General features: G+C 46.5%; 1 protein-coding gene across 2 annotated transcripts in view; it reads left to right on the forward strand.

Moving 5' to 3' along the window:
- Window positions 1-684: 684 nt before the first annotated feature.
- Window positions 685-21,716, forward strand: part of LOC137504126 (interferon-induced, double-stranded RNA-activated protein kinase-like) — a 192,171-nt gene continuing 171,139 nt past the window's right edge. Inside the window, exon 1 of one of the 2 annotated variants that reach the window (XM_068232136.1) lies at window positions 685-794. The gene's annotated coding sequence lies outside the window, so the exon portion shown is untranslated. The remainder of the gene's footprint in view (window positions 795-21,716) is intronic. The other variant, XM_068232138.1, reaches the window with a different exon arrangement.

Here is a 21,716-nt window from a genome sequence, read left to right on the forward strand (position 1 = left end):
AGTGGACCTGTCCGGGAAAAAGAGGACGCCTGGTCACCCTAAGGAGCTATACTGGGGCACTTGTACCTGGCTACCTTTACAGGGGAGGGGGCTAAATACCACATCGCAAAAAACGTTCTCGAGCTGGGTTGAGGGGGCAATTTGTCACCCTCACCCTGGGAGAAACTCAGAAACTGCCCTGCATGCTTCCTACACATTGAACTGCTATAGCTCTGCTCTAAGTTTTCCTATATGCAGTGTTAGACTGAGAAGTGGAAAAGCTGAGGAACTCTATTGTTATCACTCCCAATAGAAACTTCTAACAAGTGTCCAGTGTGAGTAGCAACACCTTGATTACTGCTGCTTGGCCAGCAAGAGGATTTCCTCAGCTTTACCACCTCCCAGTCTGGCACTACATGTACAAATAATAACAAATAATCGGTCGCTAAGTACTGTATACAGTATCTGTATTCAGAAACTCCAGAATAATGTATCCCTTTAACAAGTTGAAGAGAAACGAAACTGAAACTAGATTTTCCCATAACAGCCGCCACATGACACATGCAGCCAGGAGACCTCCGCCTCTTTACCTCGCCCACTCTCTACGTTTCCCAATCACCTTCCCCGACATCATGCCCAGTCCCAAGCAGCGGCTGATATTCTGTCTACAAGGGGCGGAGCTGAGCGCTTGGCACTGGTGAGGGGAACGCCGCAGGAGGGCGTCATCCCGTCTAGCCTGTCGGACTCGGAGCGGCTGCAGAAAAGGTGACAAGTTTGCTGCTACTGGATCACCGCGACGCTTCGTGAGTACTTCGGTGTGTTCTACACGGGTCTATGGAGTATGCATGTGGCTAGCTGTCCGGCCAGTGGTGTTGGAGACTAATAGGGGGGGCCTGGCAGCACATTGAATGACAGCTTAGTTATCACACCTGTCACCAATCATTACTTGTGTGCACGTGGCTGCCGGGGCCTCAGGATTTATGAAGATCAAAGAGAGCTGTTACATGCTGGAAATGTTGCCTTTAGGCTTTGTTCACATCTAAAATCGAAATTGTTAATGCCAGCATTTTTTGATTTTTAGCGCAATTATTTTAGTGTCTCTTGGAGCTTACCTGCGCGCTGCGATTTTGTATAAAACGCTTTTCTAAGCGCTTTTTGCAGAGCGATTCTGTTTTTTTACTTCCTGACTTCAGTCAGGAAGTGAACTCTTTCACTCTGAAATGAATAAATACAATGTATTTATTCATGGAAGCACTGGGGAAATCGCTATACAAAGCGCTTTTTTAAGCACTTTGCGATTTCCCTATACCTTCCATTGAGGCAAATCTCCTCAAAAATGGTACAGGCAGTGCTTTGGTGATCGGATTAGAATCTAACCGCTCAGTTGTGAACACTCTCATAGGGAATCATTGCACAAGCGCTTTGAAGGTGATTTTGCAAATCTCCGGCGCTTAAAAAAAGGCGAAAACGCCCTAGGTGTGAACAAGGCCTTAGTGTACAATTCTTAAAGTGAACCTAAACCCAGAGACAAAAAATAAAAAAAGTTTCACTTACATGGGGCTTCTTCCAGCCCCCTGCAGCTCCCCTGTACCCATGCTGTCACCGAACAATCCTTCGGTTCCCTGTAGCTCCCTAGTTTCGATGAAATGCGTGGCCCCTGTCTGTGCGCCTCCTGATTGTGGTCTGTGTGCCTCCTGATTGTGCTCTGTGCATGCGCAGTGTGAGAAAATGTACTGCGCATGCGCAGAATGCTCCCGACGACGGGCGCAGTGGCCTGTTATCTCGCCAGTGGCTTGCCAGAAGAGGGTCACTGCGGGGGACTGGAGGATCACTTAGTGACAGCGCAGGCACAGGATGGCTGCAGGGGGCTGGTAGAAGCCCCAGTTAAGTGAAACCTTTTTTGTTTATTTTTTTTTTTTGTTTCAGTTTAGGGTCACTTTAAAGAGACTCCGTAACAAAAATTGCATCCTGTTTTTTTATCATCCTACAAGTTCCAAAAGCTATTCTAATGTGTTCTGGCTTACTGCAGCACTTTCTGCTATCACAGTCTCTGTAATAAATCAATGTATCTTTCCCCTGTCAGACTTGTCAGCCTGTGTCTGGAAGGCTGCCAAGTTCTTCAGTGTTGTGGTTCTGCTATGAACTCCCCCTTCCAGGCCCCTCTATGCACACTGCCTGTGTATTATTTAGATTAGGGCAACTTCTCTCTTCTCTCTTCTCTCTTATCTTTTACAAGCTGGATAAATCGTCCTCTGAGCTGGCTGGGCTTTCACATACTGAGGAATTACAGACAAAGTCAAAGCTGTTTGCAGGAAGAAACGAGCAGCCTAAAACTTCAGTGCATGAGAACTGCAGGGGGAAAGAAACACACAAATGATCTCTTGAGATTCAAAAGGAAGGGTGTATACAGCCTGCTTGTGTATGGATGTGTGGACATACTGTACATCAACCTACTTCCTGTTTTGGTAGCCATTTTGTTTGTTTACAAACAAACTTTTTAAAACTGTTTTTAACCACTTTTAATGCGGCGAGGAGCGGCGAAATTGTGACAGAGGGTAATAGATGTCCCCTAACGCACTGGTATGTTTACTTTTGTGCGATTTTAACAATACAGATTCTCTTTAAGGTGACCATGAAAAAGGAAAAAAATAAGAAAGGCTCTGGATCCCAGCCTTCCGGTCCTCTCTCTATGTCCTGAGTCCACCATTGTCTCCGGTTGAAATTCTGCACCGTCGGGACTCCTTGGAAGCACTCGTGTCCCTGAATACTTCTGAATAGTGGTGCATCTGTACTGCGCATGTGTGACCCTGGACTTGTGCGTGAGCAGTATGGACCTGATCGTCTTCTGAAGTACGCTGTTATGCAAGCACTTTCGAATCCTTCACTTGGTTGAATAACATCTAAGGCCCGGTTCACATTTGCGTTTTTGGTACTTATCCGTTAGCCGGGCGCATCCTTTAGGTGGCGACAAAAGTCCATCAGAGTTACATCTTTCCCTACTATCCATGTCGGCCTGGAGGGGGAATAGTAATTAGCGCCACCTGCCGGATGCGCCCGGCTAACGGATAAGTACCGCATTTTTTTCCAGAACGTATACTGTACAAACGGAACGGATGTGAATGGATCCAATGTTAACCTATGGATCCATTCACATGCGTTCGTTGGTACGGATACATTCCGTACGTTCCAGCCGCCAGATCCAAAAAATGCTGCAGGCCCTAATTTTCTGGACCGTTCTGCCTAGCGAAACAGATCCCGACAAAAAATACTGCAACATTGGGGACAATGGGAATTGGAACGTTTCTTCACACTAATGAAGAAACGGACTGTTCCACGGGGGATGGGGGCATGGGCCGACACGATCCTGAGTGATGTGAGGGGAGGGTGCAGCAGCCGGGCGGGTGGGCTAGGGAGGCCACTTAACCTCCTTGCCGGTTATCCCGAGCTCAGCTCGGGGTAACCTGCGCAGGAGGATATCTCAGGCCCCGCTGGGCCGATTTGCATAATTTTTTTTTTGTTACAAGCAGCTAGCACTTTGCTAGCTGCTTGTAACTTTCGATCGCCGCCGCTCGCCGCCGATCCGCCGCAATCCGCCGCGCCGAGTCGCTCCCCCCCGCCCCAGAGCCCTGCGCTGCCTGGCCAATCAGTGCCAGGCAGCGTTGAGGGGCGGATCAGGATTTCCTATGACGTCCCGACGTCCATGACGTCAGTGACGTCATCCCGCCCCGTCGCCATGGCGACCGGGGAAGCCCTGCAGGAAATCCCGTTCTCAACGGGATTCCCTGCATACTCTGATCGCCGAAGGCGATCGGAGTGGGTGGGGGGATGCCGCCGCTTAGCGGCTATCATGTAGCGAGCCCTTGGCTCGCTACATGATTTAAAAAAAAAAAAAAAAAAAATGTGCGGCGCTGCCTCCTTGCCGGATTTTTTAGACCGGCAAGGAGGTTAAGGACCAGGGGATTTTGCACTGATCGGTGCTGCGTGGGCTCTACAGCCCGCAGCACCGATCAGGAATGTGGCAGGGCGATCAGACTTCCCCCCCCCCCCCCCCTTTTTTCCCCACTAGGGGGATGTCCTGCAGGGGGGTCTAATCGCCGCCGGCTACTACTGATTTTCGGGGGGGGGGGGGGCTCCTCAAAGCCCCCCTCCGCAGCGTTTTCTGGGCTCCCCGGCTTTCCCTCCCTCTACCTTTTTTTTTCCTGAGCGGCGCAGGACTGAATTCCGTCCTGCGCCTGATAGGATAGGCTTCTGCCTATCAGATGAGGCTTCTGCCTATCAGATGATGGCGATCCCCGGCTAATCAGAGGCCGGGGATCGCCGATCTACGTCACGGCGCTGCTGCGCAGCAGCGCCGTATGATGTAAACAGCGGGGATTTCTTCCCCGGATGTTTACATTATGCGTGCGAGCCGCGATCGGCGGCTCGCACACTGTTCACGGAGGCAGTCTCCGTGAACTAGCATGGAAAGGCCGCTCGATCGAGCAGCCGTTTCCATGCTATACCACTAACGACCCGCCGACGCCTATCGGCGTTAGGCGGTCGTTAAGTGGTTAATACATACCTTATCTTCAAAGGCAGCCGGCGGTAGACGCTAGGCCTGAACGATTTTAGGAGAAAATTGAATTGAGCGATTATGGTCTGAAATTGTGATTTTTGATTCACGATTTACTTTAAATCAAGCTTTGTTCCCCCTCTTTGCCTGTTTGTTCCACCTCTGCCCCCCTGTCTCTCATTGTGCCCCCTTTGCCTCTTCATGCCTCCTCTGGGTCTCTCTATTGCCCCCTTTGTGTGTCTGTTCCCACTCTGTTTCTCTCTGTGCTCCCTCTGTGTCTCTTTGTGCCCTCTCTGTGCCTCCTCTGTCCCCCAAGCTACATCAGTTCTGGACATAGCTTCAAGCACGAGTCCAGCGATGCCCGTCTATCCACTTCGCCTCCTGCAGGCTCTAATGTACAGAATACGGAGGACAGACAGTGTTTCGACTCGTGCGGAAGGTATGTCCAACTCTGCGGGCCGCACACGCCGGGACTTTGGGGAAGTTTGAAGCCACTTCTTCAAACTTCCCCATGTGAAAAATGACATGATCACGATAATTGCCGCTTTGACGATTTCGAAATTGTGATCTTGGTGATCACGATTTTGGTTTAAATTCGATTTATCTTTCAGGCCTAGTAGAGGCTTCGTCTTCTTCCGTCATGTGACTAGTCACATGACGCGCTGTTTAGTCACAGCGGAAGAAGAGAAAGCCTTTACCGCCGGCTGCCTATGAAGATAAGGTATATATTGATGAGTGAAAACGGATCCGATCAATCATTGATCAGATCCGTTTTTACTAATGTGAACAGGGCCACGGACGAGCCATCCGGTGAAGCGGAGACCGGATCCGCTCACCGGATCCGTTTGGCTAAAACCGCAAATGTGAACCGGGCCTAAGGGGTAACAGTGGTGGACCAAGGGCACGGAGAGAGTACCGGGAAGACTCTGAGATCCAGAACACCTCTACATACTGGTAGAAGTGTAGCTAACTTTTTTTTTTTTTTTTTCCTTCAGGGACACATCAGTATTGCTTTAAAGAGACTCCGTAACAAAAATTGCATCCTGTTTTTTATCATCCTACAAGTTCCAAAAGCTATTCTAATGTGTTCTGGCTTACTGCAGCACATTCTACTATCACAGTCTCTGTAATAAATCAACTTATCTCTCTCTTGTCAGACTTGTCAGGCTGTGTCTGGAAGGCTGCCAAGTTCTTCAGTGTTGTGGTTCTGTGATGCATCTCCCGCCTCCAGGCCCCTCTCTGCACACTGCCTGTGTATTATTTAGATTAGTGCAGCTTCTCTCTGCTCTATTATCTTTTACAAGCTGGATAAATCGTCCTCTGAGCTGGCCGGGCTTTCACATACTGAGGAATTACATACAGGCACAGCTGTCTGCACTCTGCAGGAAGAAACAGCCTGACACTTTAGTGGAAGATAGCTGCAGAGGGAAAGAAACACACAAATGATCTCTTGCGATTCAAAAGGAAGGGTGTATACAGCCTGCTTGTGTATGGATGTATTTTCTATGTGTGGACATGCTGTACATCAACCTACTTCCTGTTTTGGTGGCCATTTTGTTTGTTTATAAACAAACTTTTTAAAACTGTTTTTAACCACTTTTAATGCGTCGGGGAGCGGCGAAAATGTGACAGAGGGTAATAGGAGATGTCCCCTAACGCACTGGTATGTTTACTTTTGTGCGATTTTAACAATACAGATTCTCTTTAACAGCTGCAACTTAATTGGTTGCTTTGGATAGCAACAAATGAGCTAGAAATTCAACATTATGTGACACAGTGCTACTGGAGTTGCTGAGGGCTTAGACAGAATTTAGCACAGGGTGAATCAGGTATATTTTAATTATCTGGTACATAATATCCTAAAGTGAACTGTCAGGTAATTAAGTCAGTTTTGTGAATCTGATCAGTCTTGTGCAAAGTAGGTATGGTCCACGCAGGATTAGGCCTGGAACCCACTACAAAACGCTATTGCTAATCGAAATCGCTAGTGTTTTGTATAAGCGGTTTGTAAGCGATTTCATGAGCGTTTTCGGGAGCGATTTAAAAAAGTGTAATTTGCCAGCGGTTGTGTAGTGATTAGCGATTTGCGTTTTTATTTCTGATTGGTCCTTTTAACCACTTAGGGCCCGTTTCCACTATCGCGAATCCGCATGCGTTGCCCGCATGCGGATTTGCACAGCCGATGCAAGTGGATGGGTCTGTTTCCACTTGTCAGTTTTGCTGTGCGTTTTTCTGTGCAGGATTTTTCTGCACAGCCCTCAGAATTCGCCTGCGTGTGGAATGCAGGCAAATCGCACGCAATGTATTTAATAGGGAAATCGCATGCGTTTTCCCCCATGCGTTTTTTGCCGCGAATTCGCATAGGTACCCATGTTAATTCACACAGGCAGTGACATGGTTAAAATCGCATCACCCTAACCTATGCGAAATCGCGGCAAAAAACGCATGCGGAATCACACCCGCATGCGATTTGCCTGCAGTGATTCGCCGGCGATTCCGCAACGCAATAGTGGAAACGGGCCCTTAAGGACCACAGTCTTTTCGCCCCTTAAAGACCAGAGCTTTTTTTTCGATTCAGACCACTACAGCTTTAACGGTTTATTGCTCGGTCATACAACCTACCATCTAAATGAATTTTACCTCCTTTTCTTGTCACCAATACATCTTTCTTTTGGTGCTATTTGATTTCTGCTGCGATTTTTAGTTTTTATTATATTCATCAAAAAAGACATGAATTTTGTCAAAAAAGATTTTTTTTAACTTTCTGTGCTTACATTTTTCAAATAAAGTAACATTTCTATATATGTTGTTGTCCAAATTCATTGTGCTACATGTCTTTGATAAAAAAAAAAAAAAAAACATTCAGTGTATTTATTGGTTTGGGTAAAAGTTATAGCGTTTACAAACTATGGTGCAAAAAGTGAATTTTCCCATTTTGGAGCATCTCTGACTTTTCTGAGCACCTGTCCTGTTTCATGAGGTGCTAAAATTCCAGGATAGTATAAATACCCCCCAAATGACCCCATTTTGGAAAGAAGACATCCCAAAGTATTCACTAAGATGCATGGTAAGTTCATAGATTTTATTTTTTGTCACAAGTTAGCGGAAAATGACACTTTGTGACAAAAAAAAAAAAAGTTTCCATTTCTGCTAACTTGTGACCAAAAAAAAATGAAATCTGCCACGGACTCACCATGCCCCTTTCTGAATACTTTGGGGTGTCTACTTTCCAAAATGGGGTAATTTGTGGGGTGTTTATTTTCCTGGCATTTTGGGGGGTGCTAAATTGTAAGCACCCCTGTAAAGCCTAAAGGTGCTCATAGGACTTTGGGCCCCTTAGCGCACCTAGGCTGCAAAAAGGGGTCACACATGTGGTATCGCCGTACTCAGGAGAAGTAGTATAATGTGTTTTGGGGTGTATTTTTACACATACCCATGCTGGGTGGGATAAATATCTCTGTAAATGAGATTTTTTTTTTTTTTTTTTTTTTTTACTCCACACACAACTGTCCATTTACAGAGAGATTTCTCCCACCCAGCATGGGTATGTGTAAAAATACACCCCAAAACACATTATACTACTTCTCCTGAGTACGGTGATACCACATGTGTGACACTTTTTTTGCAGCCTAGGTGCGCTAAGGGGCCCAATGTCCTATGAGTACCTTTAGGATTTTACAGGTCATTTTCAGGCATTTGGTTTCTAGACTACTCCTCACGGTTTAGGGCCCCTAAAATGCCAGGGCAGTATAGGAACCCCGCAAGTGACCCCATTGTAGAAAGACACCCCAAGGTATTCCGTTAGTAGTATGGTGAGCTCATAGAAGATTTTTTTTGTCACAAATTAGCGGAAATTGACTTATTGTTTTTTTCACAAAGTGTCATTTTCCACTAACATTTGACAAAAAATAAAATGTTCTATGAACTCACCATACTACTAACGGAATACCTTGGGGTGTCTTCTTTCTAAAATGGGGTCGCTTGTGGGGTTCCTATACTGCCTTGGCATTTTAGGGGCCCTAAACCGTGAGGAGTAGTCTTGAAACCAAATGCCTCAACAGTGTTCTCCCCAGAGCCTTTTACCAGGGCGGGCCGCCCGGGTCATCTCCCCCAAGCGCCCGGCTGATAATATCAGCGTTCTGTGTGCTCATTAGTTAGCAGCAGCGGCTGTCTCATTGCAGCCAGCTGCTGTCACTCAGGGATGCTGCCTCCGCCCTCCTCCTCAGCTCCCGGCAGTTGTTTGGAGGGGCAGGAAGTGCAGGTGACGTCACGCAGCTCAGTTCGTTGAGGAGAATATCGGAGAGGAAGGGAGAAGATGCAAGATGCGTGGCTCAGTTCTCTCTGTGGAATGCAATGTTTAGCCAGACGCTCCTGTCCTCCTCATCTCCCTGTATTCATCCAGCTGCAAGCCATTGCGTGTTTGTGTGTGTCTTGCTGGCTGCTGCTGAAGGAGGGGGGATGCTTGACCCTTTGACCTCCTTATTACCCTGCCCTGCGACTGAGTTCCACTGAGTTCCACGGGCTATGACTAATGCCAGAAGTGTTACAGGTGAGAGGGAGCTGCAGATTGAGGGGGAGATAGGAGATGGTCACAGACTCGCAGGGCAAAGCCAGACAGCAGCAGAGTAATTAGTGACACCCTGGCCCCTTGACAACCATACACCCAGCTATATTCCGTGTGACTGACTGAATTTGAAAATGAAACTACCAAGATTTTTTTCCCCATGTTTCCTATATACATGGGTGGTGTAAGAGGGGATATCTGGTGCCCTAGCATGATATTCATAAGATTCATAAGCTGCCTGCTTATCAATATCATGCCATGGCCCAGAAATCCTCTTTTCCTCACTAGGACCGCCCATGTATATAGGAAAAGCTGCTAGTTTCATTATCAAATCAGCTGCAGAGTAATTAAAACTTTAAAGAGACTCCGTAACAAAAATTGCATCCTGTTTTTTATCATCCTACAAGTTCCAAAAGCTATTCTAATGTGTTCTGGCTTACTGCAGCACTTTGTACTATCACAGTCTCTGTAATAAATCAATGTATCTTTCCCTTGTCAGACTTGTCAGCCTGTGTCTGGAAGGCTGCCAAGTTCTTCAGTGTTGTGGTTCTGCTATGAATTCCCCCCTCAGGGGGGAAAGAAACACACAAATGATCTCTTGAGATTCAAAAGGAATGCTGTATACAGCCTGCTTGTGTATGGATGTATTTTCTATGTGTGGACATACTGTACATCAACCTACTTCCTGTTTTGGTGGCCATTTTGTTTGTTTATAAACAAACTTTTTAAAACTCTTTTTAACCACTTTTAATGCGGCGGGGAGCGGCGAAATTGTGACAGAGGGGAATAGGAGATGTCCCCTAACGCACTGGTATGTTTACTTTTGTGCGATTTTAACAATACAGATTCTCTTTAAGGGGGTTCTTCCGCGAATGAGGAAAAAAAACCAAAGTGGTTTATGCATAATCTATTAAAAATCCTTCTAGAATAGTGTGAAAAGTTTTTCAAAAAAATGAATGGTTTCTTCAATACAACATGTAATGTAATCAGTGACGGCTGATGGAATGTGAGGCTAAACCATTTGTTAGGGGTGGTTTTTTTTTGTACTTTCATTTCACAAATATAACTGCTGCTGCCTACCTAGTTTTCATTAGTGTAATCCAGGGCTATGATGAATTGCTGTTGAATTGCAGTTATAGCTGTTAAAATAAACGGATCAGCTGCTCTGTAGTTCCTTGTTGTACTTCCTCACAGAGAGGACCCCCCTCCCTGCAGGCAAATGTCAGGCAGATGTTGGGGCAGCTCCTCATCTCCTCCATGAGCACATCACGTGTTTACCTGTTGCCCAGCAACCAGACTCCAGCGTCTGTGCAGACTACTTCCTATCCTCTGCACTGCATGAGTCATCTGTTCCTCCCTGCTGTGAGAAACGTATAAAATAAGTGACTACAGCTTCTCTGAAGGAGTTATTTGTTATCATAGTCTGTGTTCCCTTATCTTATGTGTTAGCTGCCAGAACTACTAGTTCAATGTTATACAGTGAGTCATGACATTTGTTATTTAGCTGCAAAGAAAAGCAGCAACAAAAAACTGTGTGTTTACACTTTGTTTTTTAAAGTTTATGTACATTGCAATAAAGTTTTGGAATGGATGCTCTCTCTCTCTCTCTCTCTCTCTCTCTCTCTCTCTCTCTCTCTCTCTCTCTCTCTCTCTCTCTCTCTCTCTCTCTCTCTCTCTCTATCTATCTATCTATCTATCTATCTATCTATATATATATATATATATATATATATATATATATATATATATATATATCTATCTATATATATCTATATATATATATATATATATATATATATATATATATATATATATCTATATAAAATGTGTGTATGGGTGTATAATATATATATATATATATATATATATATATATATATATATATATATATATATATATATATATATATATATATATATATATATATATATATATATATATATATATATATATATATATATATATATATATTTAATTTTAATGTATGTGCCGGAACGTGAGTATCGCAGGTGGGTGTGTTGAATAGGAGGGTGTGTAAGGCATGCTTGGTGGGGTGAGGGTAAACTGGTGTAGGATGATGTGTATGCTAAGGCCTAGCGCCTATTTATTAAACGAAACTTCAAACAACAATGATTTCCCTATGATATACTTACCGGGGGCTTCCTCCAGCCTCTTGAAGCCGACACGTCCCACCCCGCATCTCCGATCGCTGCTACCAGCCCGGGGTTGTTCGCCGTGTACAGAAGCCGAACGTGAGGTCGTCCTTACTGCGCCTGTGTTAAGCGCTGCTGTCAATCAAATCCACGTTGTCTGCAGCTTACTGCGCAGGCACAGAACTACTGCGCCTGCGCAGTACGCTGTGGATAACGTGGACTTAATTGACAGCGGAGCTTAACACAGGCGCAGTAGAGGAGGTCGGACTCTGCACATGGCGCGGACCCTAAGCTGGCAGTGGCAGCTGCGTTTGGAGATGCGGCTTGGGACATGGCTTCAAGGGGCTGGAGGAAGCCCCCAGTAAGTATATCATGGGGAATTAGTTTTTGCTTGATGTTCCTTTAAAGGGTCTTCCAACTAGTGTTCATATATGTTTGTATATATTTTTTTTTTTATTGAACATATGTATGTTTATATTTTTTTGTAATTATATGTACATATGTATAAATACATATTTATATACGAATCCTCTATAAGAATCTCTGTGTGTCCCAGCGTCACGCTGTCCCTGTGTAGCTTGGAGCTGTGTGCCACGGCTGCTGTTCAGCGCCATCTTGTTCTTGTGAAACAAAAGACTGCACAACAAAAGACTAAAAACCAGGGCACTGAGGATTGCGAACGACCCCTCACACCCAGGCCACTGCTATGTCAACATTCTGCCCTTGGGACGGAGGCTACGAGCCAACCCCACAAAAACCATGAGACACAGGAACTCGTTCTTCCCCTCGGCAGTCAGCCTCCTAAACTCCCTCCACATTCTACCACCAAAGCAAGCCCCAACGAGCGGCGAGGCCGGCGGTGCTACGGCTGACCAGCACACAAGACTAACTATTAGACATCCCAGTGACACACTGGGACTGTAATGTGTTCCACAATGTATTGTTAACTGACACCTGTTGTGTATTCTGTCTCTTTCTATGTACTCTTCCTGAGCTTTTGTACTGTGCCAAAAACAATTCTGGGCATGACCCCTCATGCTTGGTGAAATAAAACTGATTCTGATTCTGATAGCTTGGTCCGTGCTTTTTGCTACTGCGCATGTGTGCAACACGGACCCAGCCTCAGATAGACAGGAGGACAGGGTGCCGGCCGGGCGTATGAGCGGGCGGCCGGGTGTGCATGCGTATGCAGTAACATGCGGCGGGGCAGCGAGAAACACAGACCTAGAGCCCGTTTTTAAACGGGCTTGGGTCTGCTTGTATAGGTATATTTATATACATTTTTATATTTGCATCTATGCATAAATATATGCATATATGTATAGGTTTATACTTAGAGACAATTTAAAAAAAAGAATCTCCCCCTGGCAGATACTTATCTCGGGAGGGGGAAGCATCAGGGTCCCAATGAGGCTTCCCCTTTTTCTGTAGCTTAGTGGAATCCAGCGCTGGCTCCCCCAAAAATTCTTCGACAAAGCCTGACATTTACTGAGCAGGCACGGCAATATTTACCTGCCGTAATCCTGCGTAGGCGCAGTAGTGGCTGTTCGTTCGGGCCAAGGCGGAAATTGTTGAGCCCGATTGTATCCGCTGTACTGTCAAGGCGCAAAGCACTCGCACCTGTGCATTAGAGCGGATATGACCGGGCGTGGCTATTTCAGCCGCAGCCCTAATGAAGAGCCACCACTGCGACTGCGCTGGTTTGCGGCACAGCGCCAGGTATGTATTTACCTCATCGTTCTGCGTGGGGTCGCAGGGCTGGATTGTCGGGACGGGGAAGCCTCGTTAGGATCCAGAGGCTTCCACCCCATGAGGTAAGTATCCCCAGGAGAGGGGTATTTTTTCGTTACAGGTTTTCTTCAGATATATGTCATAATATGTATATGCATATAATTATATGTATATTTAGCAGTATATGACTATCTGAATAGCGATATACGTATATGTGTATGCAGGGGCGTAACTAGAAATCCCTGGGCCCACTTGCAAAACTTTGGATGGACCATACCCCAGGTATTCTAACCCCCACCCTGCGTTTTCGTGCTCTCAGTATAAATAGCTAGGTATAGTTGCCCCCAGTATAGGCAGATACAGGTGCCCGCCCCCGGTATAGCCAGGTATAGGTGACCTCAGTATAGTTAGTATTAGGTGCCCCCTGTATAGATAGGTGCCCCCAGTATAGCCAGGTTTAGAATGCCTCAGTATAGCCAGGTATAGGTGCCCACAGTATATCCAGTCATGAATTTCCTCAAGTATAGCTAGGCATGGATGCCCCCAGCATAGCCAGGCATAGGCGCCCCCAGTACAACCAGGTATAAGGGCCACACACAGCGGCGGGGAGGCAGGGGCAAACGCAGGATTTTTAAGGGGAGGATTCCTGAAAGGTCCAGAAGCACTTATGTTCCCGAGTGCTTCCGAATACAGGTGGCTCCATACTGCCCATGCACAAAAGTGCGCTGGCGTATTACGGAGCTGCCTATCTTTGGAAGTACTCAAGGATACAAGTGTTTCTGAGGGCTTCTGGAAGCAGCAAATTTGAACAGTGGACAGCGCTGGAACAACTCCCCAAGAGAGGAACAGGAGATAGACTTAGTTTGGACAATTCAGTGGAATATGTCACATAGCGCAATCGATACCCATATGATGCAGGGATATATGCATCTGCGGAAGATGGCGGCGCTATATAAATACTACATAATAGTAATTTGCCTCACCAGGATTGCACTTTTATTTAGCTTTCCTGTATGACAAGAAGACACAGCCAGCCAGCTGTGGGAAGAGGGAAACAAAAGTGAATGAGGGAGGGCTGGTGCACACCAAGAGGGCTTCTGAGCGTTTTTCAAATCAACATTGATTTGAAAAGCGCTTGGCTAATGTTCCCACAGCAGCGTTGTGATTTTTTCAAAATCGCAGGTATACCGCATGTAGCATTTTTTTTGAGTGATTCATTCAGAAATCGCTCTGAAAATCGCACTCACTAATTGCTAGCGATTGCTATTGTGATTTTGGCGTGCACTAGCCCAGAGAGAAGAGGAGTGGAGAGAAATTGAGAATAGCCTGAGATGGAGCATTATCTGTATTGCAGTCCCACATCACACAGAGGCTACTTGCCTGTAATAGGACTCCAGTCCCTGCCAGTCTCTCACACAAGTCAGAAAGCAGCCCTCCTGGAGTCTAGGGACTGTCAAAAAATGTTCACCTTGTTTAACACCTTATCCACACATGCAGTCATTATAACATAGGGGAGAGACAGATTTTTGCCCACGGACCCTCCAGGCAAGCTCTGCATCATGCTGTGTACATTTACCAGCTTGCCTGCCCTTTAATTTCAGTTTTATCAGCTAGCCTAGTATTTTGCATTGCCTTACAACAACAAACCTGAATACACCAGACACCAGCCCTAAATCACTGAATGAAAGGGGACCTGGGGGGAGATAGAGCAGATAGCGTATCTGTATTGCAGTCCCACATCACACAGAGGCTACTTGCATGTACTGTGTCTCCTGTCCCTGCAAGCCAAATCCAAAAAAGCTTTATTGGCAGGACCAAATACATTTAGCATTGCCAAAGCAAAAACAAAACATTAACAGCGCCACGGAATATGTTGGCGCTTTATAAATCAATAATAATAATAATAATAATAATAATAACATTAACAACATGGTGGTGGGGGGGTTGTGGGAATAGGGGAAGGATATAGGTATACTGTCCATAGGGGTGTGGAGAATGTAAGGCTGCAGGCAGCCCTCCTGGAGTTTAGGGACTGTCAAAAACTTTTCAACCTGTGACATACTTTATGTAGCTGTCTACATGCAGTCTTTACAATAGGGAAAGAGCTGAGTTTTTCCCACAGACCCTGCAGGCAAGCCTCTGTATATTTACCAAGCTTGTCTGCTTCAGTGATTTCAGGGAATTTTTTTTAAAGGTACAGGAGTCTCAGGGGGGTGTTCCATACATCCAGAACCCCCGTCTGGATATGCCAGTGGGAGGGGGCCCTTTCCCTCCCTCTTCAGCGCTCCCTCCTCCAGCATTAACAGCAGCAGCAAGCAGGCAGGGAACAGTGAACACGGACATACTTCCGCGTTCCATGCGACACAGGTTCTTCTCTGTTAGCGCTTGACGCTACTTCCTGTTTTCCAGAAAGTAGCGTGAGGCACTGTCACAGAGAAGACCAAACCTCCGTTGCATGGAATGCGGAAGAGGTATGCCCGCGTTCACTGTTCCTTGCTCGCTTGCTGCTGCTGTCAATGCTGGAGGGGAAAGTGCTGAAGAGGGAGCCTGAGGTGAGGGAGGAGGGGAGTGGGACCCCTGACTGCCTCTCTGTGTAGCCATAACTCCTCCATCATGCAATGCGCGCCCACCAGCACCCCCCAAAAAAAACAAACCCTAGGCAGGTATCCCGTGCAGGCGCCCCTGTGTGTATGTATATATACAGTGGGTTGCAAAAGTATTCGGCCCCCTTGAAGTTTGTCACATTACTGCCACAAACCTGCATCAATTTTATTGGAATTCCACATGAAAGACCAACACAAAGTGGTGTACACGTGAGAAGTGGATCGAAAATCATACATCATTCCAAACATTTTTTACAAATAAATAACTGCAAAGTGGGGTGTGCGTAATTATTCGGCCCCCTTTGATCTGAGTGCAGTCAGTTGCCTATAAACATTGCCTGATGAGTGCTAATGACTAAATAGAGTGCACCTGTGTGTAATCTAATGTCAGTACAAATACAGCTGCTCTGTGAGGGCCTCAGAGGTTGTCTAAGAGAATATTGGGAGCAACAACACCATGAAGTCCAAAGAACACACAAGACAGGTCAGGGATCAAGTTATTGAGAAATTTAAAGCAGGCTTAGGCTACAAAAAGATTTCCAAAGCCTAAAGGTGCCCATACACTCGTCAGATTGGCAACAGATAGATAAGAAATGCATCTGATGATCTATCTGATGAGTTTTTAGAACATTTTTTACCAGGATAGAATTCCAATAGATTTCAGTTTGAAATCTATTGAAATTCGATCTGATGGCATTTTTTTGCCATCAGATTTCCATTAAGGCCAATGCAAACTGATAAGCAATCTCATCAGATCGACCTAAATTTTCCATCCTGCTAGTTCGATGGAAATCCATCGAAATCGATTGAAAATCGGTTGGCCAATCGACCGATCGATGGCAGATTTCTATCGATCGGGATCGATCGGTCGACCAGAAAATCGGCTGAGTGTATGGGCCCCTTTACACATCCCACGGAGCACTGTTCAAGCGATCATTCAGAAATGGAAGGAGTATGGCACAACTGTAAACCTACCAAGACACGGCCATCCACCTAAACTCACAGGCCGAACAAGGAGAGCGCTGATCAGAAATGCAGTCAAGAGGCCCATGGTGACTACAGCTACAGCTCAGGTGGGAGACTCTGTCCATAGGACAACTATTAGTCATGCACTGTACAAAGCTGGCCTGTATGGAAGAGTGGCAAGAAGAAAGCCATTGTTAACAGAAAGCATAAGAAGTCCCGTTTGCAGTTTGCCACAAGCCATGTGGGGGACACAGCAACCATGTGGAAGAAGGTGCTCTGGTCAGTTGAGACCAAAATGGAACTTTTTGGCCAAAATGCAAAACGCTATGTGTGGCAGAAAACTAACACTGCACATCACTCTGAACACACCATCCCCACTGTCAAATATGGTGGTGGCAGTATCATGCTCTGGGGGTGCAGCTCTTCAGCAGGGACAGGGAAGCTGGTCAGAATTAATGGGAAGATGGATGGAGCCAAATACAGGGCAATCTTGGAAGAAAACCTCTTGGAGACTGCAAAAGACTTGAGACTGGGGCGGAGGTTCACCTTCCAGCAGGACAATGACCCTAAACATAAAGCCAGGGCAACAATGGAATGGTTTAAAACAAAACCTATCTATGGGCCTGATTCACAAAGCGGTGCAAACTTTTTAGCGGACTTTTGCGCGCGCAAATGCCGCGATTCGCGCGATCGCGGACTTTTGCGTGCGCAATTTGCCGCAAATTGCGCGCGCAAAAGTCCGCGATCCCGCGAATCGCGGCACTTTGCGCGCGCAAAAGTCCGCTAAAAAGTTTGCAACGCTTTGTGAATCAGGCCCTATGTGTTAGAATGGCCCAAAGTCCAGATCTAAATCCAATTGAGAATCTGTGGCAAGATCTGAAAACTGCTGTTCACAAACGCTGTCCATCTAATCTGACTGAGCTGGAGCTGTTTTGCAAAGAAGAATGGGCAAGGATTTCAGTCTCTATATGTGCAAAGCTGGTAGTCTCTAAAAGACTGGCAGCTGTAATTGCAGCAAAAGGTGGTTCTACAAAGTATTTACTCAGAGGGCCGAATAATTACGCACACCCCACTTTGCAGTTATTTATTTGTAAAAAATGTTTGGAATGATGTATGATTTTCGATCCACTTCTCACGTGTACACCACTTTGTGTTGGTCTTTCATGTGGAATTCCAATAAAATTGATGCAGGTTTGTGGCAGTAATGTGACAAACTTCAAGGGGGCCAAATACTTTTGCAACCCACTGTATATATACATACACACAGGGGCGCCTGCACGGGATACCTGCCTAGGGTTTGTTTTTTTTGGGGGGTGCTGGTGGGCGCGCATTGCATGATGGAGGAGTTATGGCTACACAGAGAGGCAGTCAGGGGTCCCACTCCCCTCCTCCCTCACCTCAGGCTCCCTCTTCAGCACTTTCCCCTCCAGCATTGACAGCAGCAGCAAGCGAGCAAGGAACAGTGAACGCGGGCATACCCCTTCCGCATTCCATGCAACGGAGGTTTGGTCTTCTCTGTGACAGTGCCTCACGCTACTTTCTGGAAAACAGGAAGTAGCGTCAAGCGCTAACAGAGAAGAACCTGTGTCGCATGGAACGCGGAAGTATGTCCGTGTTCACTGTTCCCTGCCTGCTTGCTGCTGCTGTTAATGCTGGAGGAGGGAGCGCTGAAGAGGGAGGGAAAGGGCCCCCTCCCACTGGCGTATCTAGACGGGGGTTCTGGATGTATGGAACACCCCCCTGAGACTCCTGTACCTTTAAAAAAAATTCCCTGAAATCACTGAAGCAGACAAGCTTGGTAAATATACAGAGGCTTGCCTGCAGGGTCTGTGGGAAAAACTCAGCTCTTTCCCTATTGTAAAGACTGCATGTAGACAGCTACATAAAGTATGTCACAGGTTGAAAAGTTTTTGACAGTCCCTAAACTCCAGGAGGGCTGCCTGCAGCCTTACATTCTCCACACCCCTATGGACAGTATACCTATATCCTTCCCCTATTCCCACAACACCACCATGTTGTTAATGTTATTATTATTATTATTGATTTATAAAGCGCCAACATATTCCGTGGCGCTGTTAATGTTTTGTTTTTGCTTTGGCAATGCTAAATGTATTTGGTCCTGCCAATAAAGCTTTTTTGGATTTGGCTTGCAGGGACAGGAGACACAGTACATGCAAGTAGCCTCTGTGTTATGTGGGACTGCAATACAGTTAAGCTATCTGCTCTATCTCTCTCCACTCCACCTGGGTGGCAATCTCCCCCCAGGTCCCCTTTCATTCAGTGATTTAGGGCTGGTGTCTGGTGTATTCAGGTTTGTTGTTGTAAGGCAATGCAAAATACTAGGCTAGCTGATAAAACTGAAATTAAAGGGCAGGCAAGCTGGTAAATGTACACAGCATGATGCAGAGCTTGCCTGGAGGGTCCGTGGGCAAAAATCTGTCTCTCCCCTATGTTATAATGACTGCATGTGTGGATAAGGTGTTAAACAAGGTGAACATTTTTTGACAGTCCCTAGACTCCAGGAGGGCTGCTTTCTGACTTGTGTGAGAGACTGGCAGGGACTGGAGTCCTATTACAGGCAAGTAGCCTCTGTGTGATGTGGGACTGCAATACAGATAATGCTCCATCTCAGGCTATTCTCAATTTCTCTCCACTCCTCTTCTCTCTGGGCTAGTGCACGCCAAAATCACAATAGCAATCGCTAGCAATTAGTGAGTGCGATTTTCAGAGCGATTTCTGAATGAATCACTCAAAAAAATGCTACATGCGGTATACCTGCGATTTTGAAAAAAATCACAACGCTGCTGTGGGAACATTAGCCAAGCGCTTTTCAAATCAATGTTGATTTGAAAAACGCTCAGAAGCCCTCTTGGTGTGCACCAGCCCTCCCTCATTCACCTTTGTTTCCCTCTTCCCACAGCTGGCTGGCTGTGTCTTCTTGTCATACAGGAAAGCTAAATAAAAGTGCAATCCTGGTGAGGCAAATTACTATTATTTAGTATTTATATAGCGCCGCCATCTTCCGCAGATGCATATATCCCTGCATCATATGGGTATCGATTGCGCTATGTGACATATTCCACTGAATTGTCCAAACTAAGTCTATCTCCTGTTCCTCTCTCGGGGAGTTGTTCCAGCGCTGTCCCCCGTTCAAATTTGCTGCTTCCAGAAGCCCTCAGAAACACTTGTATCCTTGAGTACTTCCAAAGATAGGCAGCTCCGTAATACGCCAGCGCAATTTTGTGCATGGGCAGTATGGAGCCACCTGTATTCGGAAGCACTCGGGGACATAAGTGCTTCTGGACCTTTCAGGAATCCCCCCCTTAAAAATCCTGCGTTTGCCCCTGCCTCCCCGCCGCTGTGTGTGGCCCTTATACCTGGTTGTACTGGGGGCGCCTATGCCTGGCTATGCTGGGGGCATCCATGCCTAGCTATACTTGAGGAAATTCATGACTGGATATACTGTGGGCACCTATACCTGGCTATACTGAGGCATTCTAAACCTGGCTATACTGGGGGCACCTATCTATACAGGGGGCACCTAATACTAACTATACTGAGGTCACCTATACCTGGCTATACCGGGGGCGGGCACCTGTATCTGCCTATACTGGGGGCAACTATACCTAGCTATTTATACTGAGAGCACGAAAACGCAGGGTGGGGGTTAGAATACCTGGGGTATGGTCCATCCAAAGTTTTGCAAGTGGGCCCAGGGATTTCTAGTTACGCCCCTGCATACACATATACGTATATCGCTATTCAGATAGTCATATACTGCTAAATATACATATAATTATATGCATATACATATTATGACATATATCTGAAGAAAACCTGTAACGAAAAAATACCCCTCTCCTGGGGATACTTACCTCATGGGGTGGAAGCCTCTGGATCCTAACGAGGCTTCCCCGTCCCGACAATCCAGCCCTGCGACCCCACGCAGAACGATGAGGTAAATACATACCTGGCGCTGTGTCGCAAACCAGCGCAGTCGCAGTGGTGGCTCTTCATTAGGGCTGCGGCTGAAATAGCCACGCCCGGTCATATCCGCTCTAATGCACAGGTGCGAGTGCTTTGCGCTTTGACAGTACAGCGGATACAATCGGGCTCAACAATTTCCGCCTTGGCCCGAACGAACAGCCACTACTGCGCCTACGCAGGATTACGGCAGGTAAATATTGCCGTGCCTGCGCAGTAAATGTCAGGCTTTGTCGAAGAATTTTTGGGGGAGCCAGCGCTGGATTCCCCTAAGCTACAGAAAAAGGGGAAGCCTCATTGGGACCCTGATGCTTCCCCCTCCCGAGGTAAGTATCTGCCAGGGGGAGATTCTTTTTTTTAAATTGTCTCTAAGTATAAACCTATACATATATGCATATATGTATGCATAGATGCAAATATAAAAATGTATATAAATATACCTATACAAGCAGACCCAAGCCCGTTTAAAAACGGGCTCTAGGTCTGTGTTTCTCGCTGCCCCGCCGCATGTTACTGCATACGCATGCACACCCGGCCGCCCGCTCATACGCCCGGCCGGCACCCTGTCCTCCTGTCTATCTGAGGCTGGGTCCGTGCTGCACACATGCGCAGTAGCAAAAAGCACGGACCAAGCTATCAGAATCAGAATCAGTTTTATTTCGCCAAGCATGAGGGGTCATGCCCAGAATTGTTTTTGGCACAGTACAAAAGCTCAGGAAGAGTATATAGAAAGAGACAGAATACACAACAGGTGTCAGTTAACAATACATTGTGGAACACATTACAGTCCCAGTGTGTCACTGGGATGTCTAATAGTTAGTCTTGTGTGCTGGTCAGCCGTAGCACCGCCGGCCTCGCCGCTCGTTGGGGCTTGCTTTGGTGGTAGAATGTGGAGGGAGTTTAGGAGGCTGACTGCCGAGGGGAAGAACGAGTTCCTGTGTCTCATGGTTTTTGTGGGGTTGGCTCGTAGCCTCCGTCCCAAGGGCAGAATGTTGACATAGCAGTGGCCTGGGTGTGAGGGGTCGTTCGCAATCCTCAGTGCCCTGGTTTTTAGTCTTTTGTTGTGCAGTCTTTTGTTTCACAAGAACAAGATGGCGCTGAACAGCAGCCGTGGCACACAGCTCCAAGCTACACAGGGACAGCGTGACGCTGGGACACACAGAGATTCTTATAGAGGATTCGTA

This window comes from Hyperolius riggenbachi, chromosome 4 (assembly GCF_040937935.1).
Source record: "Hyperolius riggenbachi isolate aHypRig1 chromosome 4, aHypRig1.pri, whole genome shotgun sequence".
In the NCBI taxonomy this organism is placed as follows: domain Eukaryota; kingdom Metazoa; phylum Chordata; class Amphibia; order Anura; family Hyperoliidae; genus Hyperolius; species Hyperolius riggenbachi.